The 17,339-nt window shown below is 39.4% G+C and overlaps 1 long non-coding RNA gene across 1 annotated transcript; it reads left to right on the forward strand.

The window, feature by feature from the left end:
* The first annotated feature begins 8,110 nt into the window (after positions 1 to 8,110).
* On the forward strand, positions 8,111 to 11,013 carry LOC140639400 (uncharacterized). Its single transcript, XR_012036133.1, has 2 exons — positions 8,111 to 8,317; positions 10,796 to 11,013. It is a non-coding gene; the product is annotated as an uncharacterized lncRNA (long non-coding RNA).
* The last annotated feature ends 6,326 nt before the right edge of the window (positions 11,014 to 17,339 follow it).

Raw genomic sequence — 17,339 nt, forward strand, 5'->3', positions numbered from 1 at the left:
CCATGTCTGCAACATTCTTTTAAGCCACCACATTTTTAGGATTATTTGTTACCCAGCAAAAGCTAACTGATTCACATAACCACAAGGGAGGCTGGGAAATATAATGAGCTGGACAAGCTCAGCAAACAAAGGAGCCTCTTTTTTTAGAAAAGAGCGTGGGGGTGTAGGCGTGTATGCAGGTGATCACAAATGGTTATAGTTTATCCTTATTACCTACCTGTGTAGTTGTGAAAATTAGAGCTAATATACATGAAGTACCTAGTAAACTTCCCAGAGGTAGATCCAGGTTCTGTTGGGCCAGAAGCTTATATAATTTGTACAACTCTCTCTCTCTCTCTTTTTTAAAAAAAAGTTATTTATTTATTCATGAAAGACACGGAGAGAGAGGCAGAGACATAGGCAGAGAGAGAAGCAGGCTCCCCACGGGGAGTCCGATGTGGAACTCTATCCCAGGACCTCAGGATCATGCCCTGAGCAGAAGGCAGACGCTCAACACCTGAGGCACTCAGGAGTCCCTGTAGGTCTCTTTTTAAGGATACAAAATTACAAAACCAAAATTAAGTCCAAAACCTTGAAAAGGGCCCCTGTAAGTGAGAGCCCCAAAGCTTATCCTTCTTTCACTTTATATAATAAACTTGCCCCTGACAATGCCTGATGGATGATAGGTGTTGAAAAAATTACATGTTATTATTTGTCCACATATATGAAATCACATAGCTGTTAATTTGTTATTGAGTCAGCATTTGCACAAACAAGATGTCAGAAGGTTCACATAGTTGCAAAATCCACACCAACTTCAGTTTCCTTCTTTTTTTCTTTTTTTAAGATTTTATTTATTCATTCATGAGAGACAGAGAGAGAGAGAGAGAGAGAGAGAGAGAAAGAGGGAGAAGCAGTCTCCATGCAGGGAGCCTAACACGGGACCTGATCCCAGGACTCCAGGATCACGACCTGAGCTGAAGGCAGGCGCTAAACCACTGAGCCATCCAGGGATCCCACCAACTTTAGTTTCCTTCTGAAGGAGAGCCTCATCATCGGCAGAGGCCATTGATTACTTCTGTCTTTCCATCCTATGAACCTCCTGGGATAGAGGAATCTGCAATGGGTTAGGCCTTCACTCTAGAAGCTGGAAATACCAGAAATGCCCTTTCTGAGCCTCTTACAGCCAGGGTGGAGACACAGCACGAATCACTCAGGACACAAACCCCAGATTTTCAAACAAAAATTACGGTGTGAAGAAGGAATGCAGCAGAATGCTGTCTGGTGGTGTCTCTGGCAACAATGTCCAGTGTCAGTGGGGCAGGGGTGCACGTTGCAGCGTTTGCAACAGTGCAATGGTCCTTGCACCAGTATGAGTATAGACCCTAAAGAATCCATGAGGTGCCCAATATCTTTCAATAGACTTCGTTTCTCTAAGGTTTCATTTATTTATTCATGAGAGACACACAGAGAGAGGCAGAGACATAGGCAAACAGAGAAGCAGGCACCCCACCGTGAGCCTGATGCAGGACTCGATCCCAAGACCCCGGGATCACAACCTGAGCCAAAGGCAGATGCTTAACCACCGAGCCACCCAGGTGCCCCTAGATTTCCTTTCTTAAATCAGCCAAAGTGGTTTTCTCATGCTTTTGACTTGGACCCTGACTGACATACAAGACAGGGGTTTTTACTTTCGGCCCACACAACCGGGGAGCAGGAAATGTTCCCTTTCACTTTGGGTGGATTCCTACATCTGGAAATGCTGAGGGAAAGGAATATGTTTACATGAGAATCCAATGAAAAGGATTTTCCTCCTCTGAGTCAAATTACGCAAGTCTGATGTCTTCTGCCATTTACTTGCTATATGACCTTAGGCTACTCACAGTTTCTAAAAGTCTCTAAAATATCGCTCCTAATACTGGGTTTGGTGTGAGGCTTGGTGTGATAGCACATCTGAATGCGATCTTTAAATTGTTAAGTACTTAACAAGTGTAAGTTATTTTTAAATATAAAAAAAAAAATCTTTCAAGCTCTTGCTCCAAACCTGATCCACTAATTCCCCTCTGTAGGTAGTTTGGGTAGTAATTAAAGTCATTTTACAGGCTTGTACACATTCTTCACATAATTTGAGCTTGTTCCAGCTTGTTTGTGTAATTAATTGGTGACATTTCCCATGCCAAATGTACCTTTGTAATTTTCTTCTTGTTGATGAGGAGTAGGAGTCCCTCATCTCAACAACGTAGATATTCTTCAAAATTTCTGAAGAAACATACTTTATCATCTGGATTCTTAAGAAAAAAGAAAGTAAATTTAATGTGGGTGAAAATAATTCAAGATGGTTTATGCAATCACAGGTCGATCTTCGTGGTTTTCCATTCTTAGTTTGAAGCTTCAGAGTTTCTCTTTAGGGTTTTCTTTCTGGAATTTCTCTTGGTAAGACACCTTGGATAAAGATAGGGAAGCCAATCTTGGAGACAGCAGCACTGTATTTTTGTAATTATTCTTGAGGTTCCTTGTAAAATATTGTTTGGCCTATACATAATACATATTTATGCAGAGAAAATGAAAATACAAAGAAGAAAACCTTCTAAATCCCATTATTACCACTTTGTCATTTAGTTAGTTGTTGTTTACTTGCATATTATGTGTATAATTATTCATTGCTGTGGAACACACCACCCCAAACCTAGTGGCATAACACACTTCATGTTGTACAGATTCTGTGTGGAATTCAGGAATTCAGAGTGGAGTGGCTGCACTGCTCCAGGGCTTCAGCTGAAAGAACTGCTGGTGACTCACTAGCTGGGACTGGAATCATCTGGTGGCTTCTTCACTCATCTGCTGATTGATCTGGGAGTACTTGAAGGCTGGACTCGGCTGGGGTGTTGACTGGAGTCTAAGCATCTAAATTCAGCCTCCCCACCAAATGTGTGTGGTTTGGGCTTTACACAGCATGGCAGGCGGTTCTGAAAAGTGTCTTAAGAGCATTCTTCTGGAGAGTATTCTAAGAGAATTGGGCAGAAGCTCCATGACTTTCTATGAATTAACTTCAGAATCCACTGAGTATCACTTTCTCCATACCCTATTGGTCAAAACAGCCACAAGCTCATCCAGATTCAAGGGGAAGAGGACCCCACCATCAATGGGAAAAACAACAAAGAATTTTGTTTAAAACGAGTTTAAAACATGCATTGTGTAAGACCTTTTCACGTGGCCAACACAGTATATACCACATATAAACACGCATCTATGTTCACATACATTTTTATTTTATTTTTTATTTTTTAAAAATATTTTATTTATTCATGAGAGACAGAGACAGAGAGAGAGAGAGAGAGAGAGGCAGAGACATAGGCAGAAAGAAAAGCAGGCTCCATGCAGGGAGTCCGAGGTGGAACTCGATCCTGGGACTCCAGGATCACGGGGAAGGCGGGCGCCCAACCCCTGAGCCACCCAGGCGTCCCTCAAATATATTTTTAAAACAAAAGTAGAACCACATTATGTATTAAATATAATTTTATGTAAAAAGGAAATAATTTTATTGAGATGACTGTTGATTTTCAAGAACTGTTAAATTCCAAGTTCTAAACAATGATCTTAAAATGATCACCAAAGTGCATTTAAAATTTAATTCAGTTGGGTGTCCCTGGGTGGCACAGTCAATTTAGGGATCAACTCTTGGTTTTGGTCTAGGATATGATCTCAGGGTCATGATCTTAGGGTCCTGATCTCAGGGTCCTGAGATGAGCTCCGCCCTGCATTGGTCTACATGTCCAGTGAGGAGTTGGTTTAGGGTTGTCTCTCCCTCATGGTTCGCACATGCTCTCTCTTTCTCTTCTTCTTAAATAAATAAATAAACCTTAAAAAAAAAAAAGAAAAAAAGGTTAATTCAGTCAGAAAAATAAAATTTTGGAAAAACAGCATCTACCGAGTGTTAAAAATATATAGCTCTAAATAGTGATAGTATTTCTAGTTTCAAAGCTATTATTTGGGTTATTTTTTAAGATTATTTATTTATTTACTTATTGAGAGAGCAAGCACAAGCAGGGGAAGGCAATAGAGGGAGAAGAAGAGAGAGAACCCCAAATAGACTCCATGATGCCCAATGTGGGCCTGATGCCCTGACTCTGAGACCATGACCCCAGTTGAAATCTAGTCAGCCACTCAACCCGCTGAGCCACCCAGGTGCCTTCAACATTTTATTTAAAGACAAAGTATAGGACTCTAACCCCAGCTTGTGTTTAAAAAAGAAAAAGCACTAATAAATAAGGTGTATTTCATCTCATAATTTTTAAGATACTGTGAATTCCATGTAGTAAAATTATGGTTCAACTCTTTCATATTCACAGGGCTATAGAGAACACTCTTCCAATGTTGTTATGCTCCAAATAATCCAAGGCCTATTCACAAGCTGACTCTGATTCAGAGATCTGGGCCTGCTCCTAAATTCTACATTTCTAACCAGCTCCCAGAAAAAGCTACAGCTCCTCTGCAGGCCAATCAATTTTTGAGCAACAAAGGTTAGAACAGAGGGAAGACCCAAACAACAATAAACTTTGCATAGTCTCTATTCTTTAACTTTTTTTTAATTATAAAAGAAATACATGTTTATGATATGGAATTTCTGTACTGTAAACATATATAATCCCCTTAATGACTACTATCCTTCAGAGAATGGAAAATAATATATATATATTTTTTGGAAAATAATATTAACTAATATTTATTTGTGTGTTTATATGTGTGTTTATTGAGCTCTAAGTTATTTAAATGAGCCTTCAGGCATAGGCTCAGGCAACCACATGAGAGAAATGCTATTACTCTCCTCATTTTACAGATAAAGGAATGGAAGTATAGAGGGATTAGCTTAGTCATCTTCGCAGCTAGAAGATGCCAGAGGTAGGATTCAAACTGACCATTCTGACTCCAGACCCTTCAGTCTGAACCACAGGGCAACCTGCCTCGTCTCTTAATTTTGTTCTGTGTACATGCTAACAATGAATTATAATAATAATTTTTTAAAAATGTGAAATTTTTCTGTGCATATTATTTATTTATTTATTTTGCATGCAAGTAGTTTATTTGGGGAAGAGTTCCAGGAAACTGGAGTGGGAGTTTCTTCTATGAATGAAATAAAGAAGGAGACAAAACCAATGCAATGGTGAGTTAGTGAGCTGGTTCCCATTCTGGGCACCTGGGGCTTAATCCCCCTGGAGACCCTCTACAGAACTGGAGTATGTACCAGAGAGGCCCCCAGACAATAAGAAAGGAATAACCAATGGGGCCCAGAGGAGGCGCTATCTAGTTGCACCTGTACACAGCTGGTGGTGTACAGTAAATTTTTAAGTTTTTAAAGTTTTTAAAATTTAAAATAATTTTCATGCACATAATCAAAGATTTAAATTGAAATTAGTCTATGGATTAAAAAGCAAGTCTCTGACTTCTAGTAACTCAGTCCTCCTTCCGGGGCAATTTCTGTATGTACTTTCCTATATATCTTTTCAGAGGTATGCCTTGTATATGCAAAGTAATCCTTCATTTTCCCCCTTTCCTTAACTCGACTACTGGACTGTGCCTTTACAAATTTCTATCTAACCACCTTGATAATTATTTACATTTATGTTTAAAACTCTGTCTTCTTTGGAAGGACCACAGTATTTTATTTATGTCTGTACCATAATTTACTTAACCACTCACTGATAATACTGATACTTCCAATATTTTTTTTAAGTCAAGATGATTGAGGTAATACATACAATAGATCTCACCCTTCTATGTGTACAACACTGAGAATTTTGGTGGATGTATAAAATTCCACCACTCCAGAAGCTCCCTACTGCACCTTTTGTAGACAATCCCCAGCATTTATTGACAGTCCACTGATTTATAGACATTTATAGACAACCACTGATCTGTTTTGTTTCTGTATTTTACCTTTTCCAAAATGTCACTAAATGGAATCATATAGGATGTAGACTTTTGGGTCTGATTTCTTTCACTGAGCCCAACGCAATTGAGATTTGTCTGTGTGTACATCAATGATTTGTTCTTTTTATTACCGAGTTATATCCCATTGTATGGATATACCAGAGTTTGTTTATCCATTCACCAGTCATAAGATGTTGGGTTGTTTCCAGTTTGGGGCAATGATGGATAAATCTGCCATTATTGCATGCTGGCTTTTATGTTGACATAAGTTTTTATTTCTCTTCAGTAAATACCTAAAAGTGGGATTACTGGGTTCTATGGTAACTTTAAGTTTGACTCAGGGAGCAGTTGAACCTCTTGTCCAAAGTAACTCTTCCACTTTGCTTCCTCACCAGGAATTATGCATGCTCACCAGCATTTCATATTGTCAGCTGTTTTTATCTTAGCCATTTTGATAGAGGTGTATGGTTCGTCTACTATAAATAGTGCTATAATGAATATCCTTATACACATATCCTTTGTAATTAGTGTGATTATCTTTAAGATACATTCTTAGAACCAGAACTGTTGGGCTAAAGGGTGTGAAAGATTTATCCAATAGTGTCATACAACCTTCTGAGAGAGTGGAGCCAACTAGGCATGGCAGTGCCTGTCTCCCCTCATCCTCATCAACACAGTGTGTTATTCATTCTTACTACACATTTTTAAGTGAAATTTTACTTTAGATGATTGCTCTGCACATATCTACCTCATCTGTTGTTGGTGGGGACTTAATGTAAAGCTTTTAGAGCGGTACTTGCTGTGCAGAGGGTGGCAGAGGATGTTGTATGATTGTCATTGCCATTCAATTAAACACATTATTTTTTTTAAGATTTTATTTATTTATTCATGACAGAGAGAGAGAGAAAGAGAGGCAGAGGGAGAAGCAGGCTCTGTGCAGGGAGCCCGATGTAGGACTCGATCCCCAGGCTCCAGGATCACGCCATGATGGGCTGAAGGCGGCGCTAAACCGCTGAGTCATGGGGGCTGCCCTAAACACATTATTGTTTGCCTTGCTCTCTGAGTTCTTTGTATATGCAGGGGTGCTTTTCTGTGAAGATCTCAAACATTCCATTTATGCTGGCCAGGAATTCAGAGGCTGTGTTGTTGTTATTTAATTAGTTAACTTTATTTTTTAGAGCAGTTTTAGGTTCATTGCAAAACTGAGTGAAAAGTACAGGTGTTCCCATATACCCCTTCCCTCCCCTCCCATAACCCTTTATATGATCAATATCCTCCACTGGAGTGGTACATTTCTTATGATTGATGAGCCTATGTTGATACATCATTATCACCCAGAGTTACATTAGGGTTCACTCTTGATGTACATTTTATAGGTTTTGGCAAATGCATAATGACATTATGTACCATTGCAGTGCCATATAAAATAGTTTCATTGCTTTAAAGAATCCTCTATGTTCTGCTTATTTATCCCTCCCTTCCCCCAACCCCTGCCAACCACTGATCTTTTTTACTTTCTCCACAGCTTTGCCTTTTCCAGAATGTCATAGAGTTGGTATCATATAATATGTAGCCTTTTCCGATTGGCTTCTTCCACTTAAATGCATATTATACATTTCCTCTGTGTCTTTTCCAGGCTTGATATCCGACTTCTTTTTAGCACTGAATAATATTCCATTGTACCATTTATTGATCCATTTACCTGTTAAAGAACATCTTAGTTGCTTCCAAGTTTCAGCAATTACGAATAAAGCTGCTATAAACATCCATGTGCAGATTTCTGTGTGGACATAAGTTTTCAGTTCATTTGGGTAAATACCAAGGAATGCAATTGCTGGATCTTATGGTAAGAATATGTTTAGTTTTGTAAGAAACTGCCAAACTGTCTCCTAAAGTAGTTGTACTATTTTTTTTCATTCCCACTAGCTTTCTGTTCCTGTTGCTCCATATCCTAGCCAGCATTTGGTGCTGTCAGTGCTTTGGATTTTGGCCATCCTAATAGATGTGTAGTTGTGAGATAATAGAAAATATATATATTGGCCTCAGTCCCTGGTTCCTAGCACAGAGCTTTGAAACCCTTGAATTTCCTAAGTGATAAGAGCATAGGAACATCTTTCGTTCTAATATTCGGTCTTTAACCCCCATTCCCGATACAAGCATTCTAAATTCCTTGGCATTTCCTAGGTGATAGGAGTGTCTTTTGCAATAATGAGGCAACTCTTGGTGGGCTTCTGGAAGGGGGCTGGTCACCAGAAAGACGAGGCCATTATTAGAAGCTTGTGATTTTCAGCTCTACGCCCCATTCTCCAGAGAGGAGAGAAAGGCTGGAAATGGAGTTAATGATCAATCATGCCTATTTGAGGAAGCCTCCACAAAAATCCCAAAAGTATATTGTTCAAAAAGCTTCCAGGTTGGTGAATACCCGGAGGTGTGGGGAGAGCAGTGTCCAGAGAGGATACAGACATTCCACTCCACTTTCTACATACCTTGCCCTACCTATGTATCTCTTCTGCCTGGGTGCTCATCTGTATCCTTTATTATATCCTCTTATAATAAGCTGGAAAGCAGTAAGTAAACTGTTCTCCAGAACTCTGAGAGCCACTCTAATGACCTAATTGAACCCAAAGAGGGAGTGGTGAGGTGCACGGGGTGGCACAGTTTAGTTAAGTGTCCAGCTCTTGGTTTCAGCTCGGGTTGTGATCTCAGGGTCCTGAGATTGCGCCCCGGGTCAGGCTTTGTGTTCAGCAGGGAGTCTGCTTGAATTTCTCTCTCCCTCTGCCTTACCCTCCTCACTCTCTCTCATTCTCCCTCTAAAATAAAATTTTTAAATCTTAAAAAAAAAAAAATGGGAGTAGTGAGAACCTTCAATCGATAGCCAAAGGGTCAGAAGCACAGGTGACAACTTGGACTTGCGATTGCCATCTAAAATAGAGGGGCAGCAGTCTTGTGGGATCTGGTGCTATCTCTAGGGAGATAGTGTCAGAATCGAGTTAAATTGCAGGATTTCCAGCTGGTATCACAGAGAATTGTTTGGTTGGGGAACCACCTTTCCCTCAACACATGGTGTCAGTGTTGTGAGTGTGGCAGTAGTCTGGGAGTAAAACAGACACATGGGAAGAGAGTTGAGTTTCTCCTACACAGTAGTGATATCTCATTGTTTTAATTTACATTTCTCTGATGACATGATGTGAAGCTTCTTTCCATAGACTTACTTTCATTGTTATATCTTCTTTGGTAGAGTGTCTGTTAAGGTCTTTGGCCCATTATTTATTTTACTTATTTTTTTTAAAATTGTTTATTTATTTATTTGAGAGAGACAGAGAGAGAGCATGTGTGTGAGCAGGGGGAAGGGAAGACGAAGAGGGAGAGAGAGAGAATCTTAAGCAGACTCCCCACCAAGTGTAGAACCCAACACAGGGTTCAATTCCACAACTCCCAAGATCCTGACCTGAGCCAAAACTAACAGTCAGACCCTCAACCAACTGTGCCACCCAGGCGCCCCTGGCCCATTTTAAAAAATCAGGCTGTTTGTTTTCTTATTGTTGAGTTTTAAGAATTTTTTTGTATATTTCAGAGAATAGCCCTTTATTGGATGTATCTTTTGCAAATATTTTCTCCCAGTCTATGGCTAGTCTTCTCATCTTCCTCTTTTATTTTCAACTTGTCCTTTCTCACTTAACAGTGCATCATCTACTTGATTATTTTTCATATCAGGTTCCCTTCTGAGAGTGTTGCTTGCTTGGCACGTATACTCATAGGCTGGCACTCTTGGGTTCAGATTACTCTATTTTTATAAAAGATTTTATTTGTTTATTCATAAGAGACACAGAGAAAGAGAGAGAGAGGCAGAGACACAGGTGGAAGGAGAAGCAGGCTCCATGCAGGGAGCCCGACGTGGGACTGTATCCCGGGTCTCCAGGATCACGCCCTGGGCTGAAGGCGGGCTAAATCGCTGGGCCACCGGGGCTGCCCTACTCTATTTTTAAAAAATATTTTATTTATTTATTTGAGAGATAGAGAGAATGAGCAGGAGGGAGGGAGAGAGGGAGAGGGGAAGCAGACGCCCTTTTAAGCAGGGAGCCTGACGTGGGACTTGATCCTAGAACGCTGGGATCATGACCTGAGCCAAAGGCAGATGCTTAACATCTGAGCCACCCAAGTGCCCCTTAGGTTACTCTTTTTAATAATACTTGTAGACATTCTTTACTTAGGGCTGTGAAAGACAAGAGAAAGATTAGTTGAGATAATTGAATCCATATTATGGAATAACCCATGTACAGATACAGCTTAGTATAACTATTCAGTATGTATAGAGTTATAATAATTTACAGATAGAATTAAATATGACTCTAATTTTTCTACTTTCTGCATAGTACTTATTTCTACCGCACACATTATGTTTTTGCTCATTTATATAGCTCCTTATAATCTTAGCTCTTCCAATGAAATATAAGTGCTAATATTACAGGAAGCTGTTCTGTTCACCACTGTGAGCCTAAAACAGCATCTGGCACATAGTAGGCTGTGTGTTCATATGTAATGGATACATTTATGAATAAATTACTCTGGGGTCCTGTATCCTTCAGATATTGGTGAGACCTTAAAGCAGCTGTGGCTAACGGAAATGTGTCTGCCTTGATTCTGAGCCATTCCTTTGTCTGTTTGTCTTCAGATCTGCCTATACCTGTCTTTAGATCTATCCTGCATCCAGTGATGATCACATCACTTTCTATTGTTGGAGCAGAAGCCCTCATTGCAGGGAATCCTTTGTTCCCATGTCTGAAATTGCTCAGAGAGCAGATTTAAAGGACAAAGTATCAAAGAATGGTATTTTTAAGGCTCTTGTTATAACATATGTGACTCTAATTCTGCAAAATCCTTGCTTCAGCTGCCAGGAAATGCCCTTGAATGCTGGCAACCATCAATTGCCTTCTGCAGGGGCTGTGGCAACTGGAAGCATTTCAGCAGAAGAGCACAACATTCAGTCCTGGGATGCCTAGAAAATTCCCCGTCTGACTCTCTCTGCTCAAGAGACTTCCTTTCCATTATCACCTTGGCTATCTCGATCATAGCTGGCTGAATGAAGAATAAAATACAGTAACTTTACTAGGGTTGTTATTTATCTATGCCAGGCATACATATGGTGTATTATGCATGGGAGAAGGTACTCATTACATGCTAATAGATTAAGTCTCATTAATATTTAGGGTTGATAATTAGGAAATGTGTACCTAAAAAATCACATTACACCAAAGGAAGTATATAAATAGTCAATACACATATGAAAAGATGATCAACATCAGTAATCTTTAGGAAAACACAAATCAAAACTACAAGGAGAGGGACACCTGGGTGGTTCAGTTAGTTGAGTGTCCAACCCTTAGTTTCGGCTCGGGTCATGATCTCAAGGACATGAGATCAAGCCCTACATTGAGCTCCATGCACAGCTGGGAATCTGTTTGGGGTTCTGTCTCTCTTCCTTTCCCTCTGCTGCCAACCCCTACTCTCTCTCTCTCTAAAATAAATAAATCTTTTTAAAAATGCAAGGAGATATGACTTCACACCTATTAGGATGGCTATTATAAATTTATTTTCTTTTTTCTTTTTTTTTAGGCAATGGGGTAGAGACAGAGGGAGAGAGAGAGAGAATCTTAATCAGGTTCCATGCCCGGTGCAGAGCCTGATGCAGGGCTTGATCTCATGACCCTGAGATCATGACCTGAGCTGAAATCAAGGGTTGGACACTTAACCAACTGAGCTACTCAGGTGCCCCTAAAAAAATTTTTTTAAGAATAAAATCATAAGTGTCGGTAAGGATGTGGAGAAATTGGAACACTTATGCATTGTTGGTAGAAATGTAAAATTGTACAGTTGCTGTGGAAACTGGTATGTCAGCTCCTCAAAAAATGAAAAATACAATTACCATATAACTCAGGAATTACGCTTCTAGGTATACACAACCAAACAAATGAAAGCTTGTATCAAACAGATACCTGCACATCAGTGTTTGTAGAAGCACTATTCACAATAGCTGAAAGGTAGAATTAATTACCCCAAATGTCCATCAAGGGATGAATGGATAAATAAAAGGTGGTATATACATACAATGGAATATTATTCAGCCATAAAAAGGAGTGTAATTCTGATCCATTGTGACCCAACATGGAAGGCATTAGGCTAAGTGAAATAAGCCCGTCACAAAAAGACGAATACCGTGTGATTCCACTTATAGGTGGTACCTAGACTAGTCAAATTCATGAAGACAAAAAAAGAATAGTGATTTCCAGGGGCTGGGAGAAGGGAAGAATGGGGAATTGCTGCTTAATGGGTACAGTTTCGTGGGATGATAAAGAAAGTTTTGGAGTAAGATAGTGGTGACAGCTGCACAGCAACATGAATGTACTTAATGCCAACTGAACTGCGCACTTAAAAATGGTTAAGATAGTCAATTTTATGCTACATACAGTTTACCACCTAAAAAGACCAAGAATTTATATTATATACAACTGGGCCTATCTCCAAATTAAAAATGTAAATGAAGGGCGCCCGGCTGACTCAGTTGGTAGAGCATGGGACTCTTGATTTCAGGGTTCTAAGTTCGAAACGCATATTGGGTGTAGTGATGACTTAGAAGTAAAATATTTAAAAAAAAATGTAAACGAAAAAGAAGTAACCATGGCAGTAAATACCTCTAATATGCTTGCCGTTTGTCAGGCACTTTTCTAAGTGCTTTGCGTATGGTCATTTCATCCCGCCAACAGCCAATAATGAAATAGATTCCATTATTATCTTTAGTTTACAGCTAAGGAAATAGAGGCAGAAAGAGGTAGAATAATTTGCAAAGCATTACACAGCTAGTAAGCGGTGAAGCCAAATCAAACCCAGCCCCACCAGAGAGGCTCTTCTTAACGACCGTGGCACACTGCCTCTCTACTCCTGTAATGTACTAATATGCATGCTAAGCTAACACAAAGGGCCTCAGTGAGAAAATACAGCCCTGCCCCATAACGCAAATGAAACAGCTAGCTGAATGTGATACAGCTTTTTCATTTCCTCATTTGACAAGCTCTGACTTTTGAGAGGGCTTGAGGTCTTTGAGCAGTGAGGAACAGATTATTCTAAACCATTCCTGTGATTGTACTCGCAGACTGTTAAATACGGATGTGCACCCCTCTTGGGGATCCTCTGGGACATGCTTAATTTTTCAATTACAGCATGAGCATTTCATTTTGCATTGGCTGGTACACAGTAAATGGAGCCAGCAGAAGCCAGCTGATTTCCAGAGAGGCAGAAAGCTCAAAAATCACAACTAAGAGTCATTTAGTCCTTGTATTCTATGGCATTCTTTCCCAGAAGTACACAAAATCAGCACTGCCAGGCCATTCTGGTGCTTCCATCTCTGGAGGACTTGAGCTCCAGAAAGGAGAGTAGTACATGCTGGAATATGTGCTGGAAACGAACTCTGAGGATTGTGGTCCTGGCTGTGCTTTGCTATGATTTCAGAGTCTCTCAACTTAGACTAGCAAAATTGAATCCAACTCTCATATTTGAAATTACCTACCTTATAGAAGCCATCACCTGTGAAACTTTTTGGGTTTTTCTTGCCGTATTAGTACTAACTGAGAGCTTACTAAGTGCCAGGCACTCTGCTACGCACTTGAAGTGTCTTACTACATTGTCACCTCTGAGACTACCTTTGAGAGACTACCTCTAATTATAGGTAGTCTCACCTGCATTTTATGGGCCAGGAGGCCTAGAAAGGTGAGAACTGCCCAAGTCCACACACCCACAAAGAAGCAGAGCCAGGATGCAAACCAGGTCTTTCGAATATGTTGCATGCACTCTTGCTTGCTTAGTTATGCTTTTTGTTTAACAATAAAATGTATTTCCGTTAACTCTCTGATAGATGAAGAAAGTAAGAAGTAGGATTTTATTAAGTTGAATTATGTGAAAGGTTGTTTTTGCAGGTCAAAATAGTAAAATATTGGCAACTACATGAATTCAATCTGACAATTCACAACTGGTGAACTGATTAATTTCTTTTTCATATCTTGAACATGCTAATGGACAAGTATACACAAAACTATGAATTCCTGTTAAGTTTTGAAAACACAGGTGTCCCTTAATAGTTGTGATGGAACCATGAAACCACATAGACTTTATAAAAAAGTAAGTCTCCCAGGAAAGTGGGGCTACCAAGTAGACCTTCATTATTTGTTGGCCACATATGGGCAGAGAAAGCACACTCTCTATGCTGCCCTTTGGGGAGCTAATGGGACCAGTCTGTGATGAGACGCTTCAAGTTTTAGTGTCTCGCCCCTCCAAACAGCAAATTCTTGCATTATCTAAAGTAGTAAAGATTGCTTCTGAATATCTTTTGACTTTATTATCCTATAGTGGTCATTATAATGTAAATACACACACTCTGTGTGTGTGGGCATGTGTGTGTGTGTCTGTATGTGTACACGCATATACATGTTCATTTAATGTTAATGACTAAGAAAAACACTATTCTAAAACAGTATATTTCTCTCTCATCCTTCTCACTGATATCAAAGTAGCCTAAAATAAGCCTTTACTATAGTATAACAGAGGACTGAAGTTTTTTGGAAGGAACGAAATTCTGACACATGCTATATGACATGGAGGAAACTTGAAGACATTGTGTTAAAATAAGCCAGTTACAAAATAGTAAATAACATATGATTTTACTTATACTTCAATGAGGTGTCTAGAATAGTAGTCAAGCACATAGAAAGCAGAATGGTAGTTGCTCGGGCTAGGGGGAAGGGGAAAATGGGTATTTGTTGCTCAAAGACTATAGAGCTTCAGTTTTGTAAGATGCAGAGGTTCTGGAGATTGGTCACACGACAACACGAACATACTAACACTACTAGGTTGTACATCTAAAAATGGTTAAGATGGAAAAAAATGGTTGAGATGTAAATTCTGTGTTATGTGTATCTTACCACATTTTTAAAAAGATCAAAGTTTTAAAAAATATCCAGCTTTACCAAGACTTATTATAAGTATATGGGAAGATGTTTGACTTGTCTATGAAAATTATTTTAGAATGCAAAAGTAAAGGGGTACCTTGGTGGCTCAGTCAGTTAAGCATCTGCCTTTGGCTCAGGTCAGGTTCTGGGATCAAGCCTTGAGCTCCCTGCTCAGTGGGGAATCTGCTTCTCCCTCTGCCTCTGCCCCTTGTTCCTATTCTCTCTCTCTCTAATAAATAAATATAATCCTTTCAAAAAGAGAATGCAAATATAACAACAGCCATTAATTCCTCTTTTAAAAGTAGTTCTTGAAGGCTACAGTCTTTCTGAATAGAAAAAGCTAGCTGAAAAATTTTCATTTAATGCTAGATTTACCACATTTTACCTGCAAGCATCTACAGTTTGAATGCAGCAGTTGTATGTGTTCTTTCCAGAACAAACAAACATGAAGCTGTAAAAACATATTGACAGCGGTTTACTTTTATCAGTTTAATGGCCTAAAGCAGAGTTTCATACTGTTAGATGGTTTTAAAAAGCATAGCAACTCTGAAGGCAGGACTTTTTATCCTTCCTCTCTATGCCCAAAAACCTTAATGAGTAATTTCATGAAAATAGAGAACAAATTTATATCTTACATTAGCTTTAATACTGCTATAGTGAAAATGCTTTTTGTTCTGTTTTGTTTTGCTGTTGTTGAGGTGACAGGAAGTTATGTCTTTGTTCTTTTTTTTTCTTTTTTTAAAGATTTTATTTATTTATGAAACACGCACACACACACACACACACACACAGAGGCAGAGACACAGGCAGAGGGAGAAACAGGCTCCATGTAGGGAGCCCGATGTAGGACTCGATCCCAGGTCTCCAAGATCAGGCCCTGTGCTGAAGACGGCGCTAAACCACTGAGCCACCCGGGGCTGCTGCCCTATGTCTTTGTTCTTAAAATGGAGAGGAATCAAGAATATTTCATGAAACCATTGGGCAACACTTAAGTCTCATTGCTAATACTGTGTAACAGTGAACAAAGGTGCAGATGGAAAGGAAGAGAGCTTAAGGTAAGTCACTGGTATTTTACAAGAATAAGGTCATTATCATGTGTCAAAATTAAGGAGCTCAGAAAGTCAAATGCAATGGAAAAAGGAGCACAAGTTACTATCCATAATTAAGAAGCTTCAAGATAAAAAAAATCTAAATAAGTTCTTCAAAGCCTTCAAAGTAAACTTCTTAGGTCAGGACTATGGAATACATACTTTGCTTTTAATTATTATGTGTTTAATATCATGTATTTAATGTAAATACCGAATATCTATTATGAAGATACCTCTCTAGAGGTGGGCAGACTGTCCATGAAAATCATGAGGCAGATTTTCTAGCTACCCTTTCTTGCCTCTGAAAAATTTCTGTTTGTCTAGCTCTTTCTTTCTGTAAAACATATTTCACATGGTTGTGACCTTGTCATTTTATTACTTCATTTTATTACTAGTCAGTAACTATGAGTGATTAAAATTGCCTCTTCAATTGATCAGTTTTAAATAATGCATCAGCAATGACTACTCATTATTGAGTTGGCTCATAAATCATTTGAAGTTGTGATCAGCTCGTTATTAGAGGAGTCAAACAAATAGCAGTTAATTTTTCTCATTGTAAGAAATCCAGAGGATTATGGCTACTGATATTGGCTGAGTAGCATAAGTTGTTGTCAGACCATATTTTTTGAAAAATAACTATACTTTCAAAACAAAAAGAAAATCAGAAGATTAGCGTTTTGCAAATCTCTTTAATCTCTGGCTTAATAAAGAACAAGTAGATTTTCCAATCTTCTTCTGCAGTCAATCTGTTGGGCCATGGTTATTTGGTTGGAGTATATGAGGGAAATCTGATCTCACATAGATATATGGTTGGAAAGGAGATGACCTTGAGAACCCCCTGAAAGGGCCTGAGGGACCCTGAGGTCCTTGGGTCACCCTTTGAGAACCCCTGGATTGGATGACGCTTTCTCTTCATGTCTGTTGACTACTACTGAAAAGAGGAGGACTATTATACCTTTGCTTGCTGTTTACAAAGCAGACAGAAGAGGGGAAAGTATAGGGCTTTCTCATAAGGCATTTCTTCTCAGTAGATTTCTCCTCATCTCACTAATCATACCTGGGTAATAAGCCATAATGAGACCAATCATTAACCAAGAGGAGTGAAAAGATCATGAGTGATTTAGAACTGGGGCTACCCTAGGGCTGGGGTAGGCTTTACCATTCCTGGGATTCAAAGATCTGCCTCTGTTTAAGGGTTACCATATTTAGCAAATAAAAATACAGGATGTCCAATTAAATTTACATTTCAGAAGTCAGAGACAGTTGGCTTCAGAAGAGCTGTCTCTATGAGGCAGGCTTGCTACTGGGGGTGGCACGGGGAATGCAGAGAGCAGGAACCACTTGAGAA

Source organism: Canis lupus, chromosome 9 (assembly GCF_048164855.1).
Source record: "Canis lupus baileyi chromosome 9, mCanLup2.hap1, whole genome shotgun sequence".
Classification (NCBI taxonomy): Eukaryota; Metazoa; Chordata; class Mammalia; order Carnivora; family Canidae; genus Canis; species Canis lupus.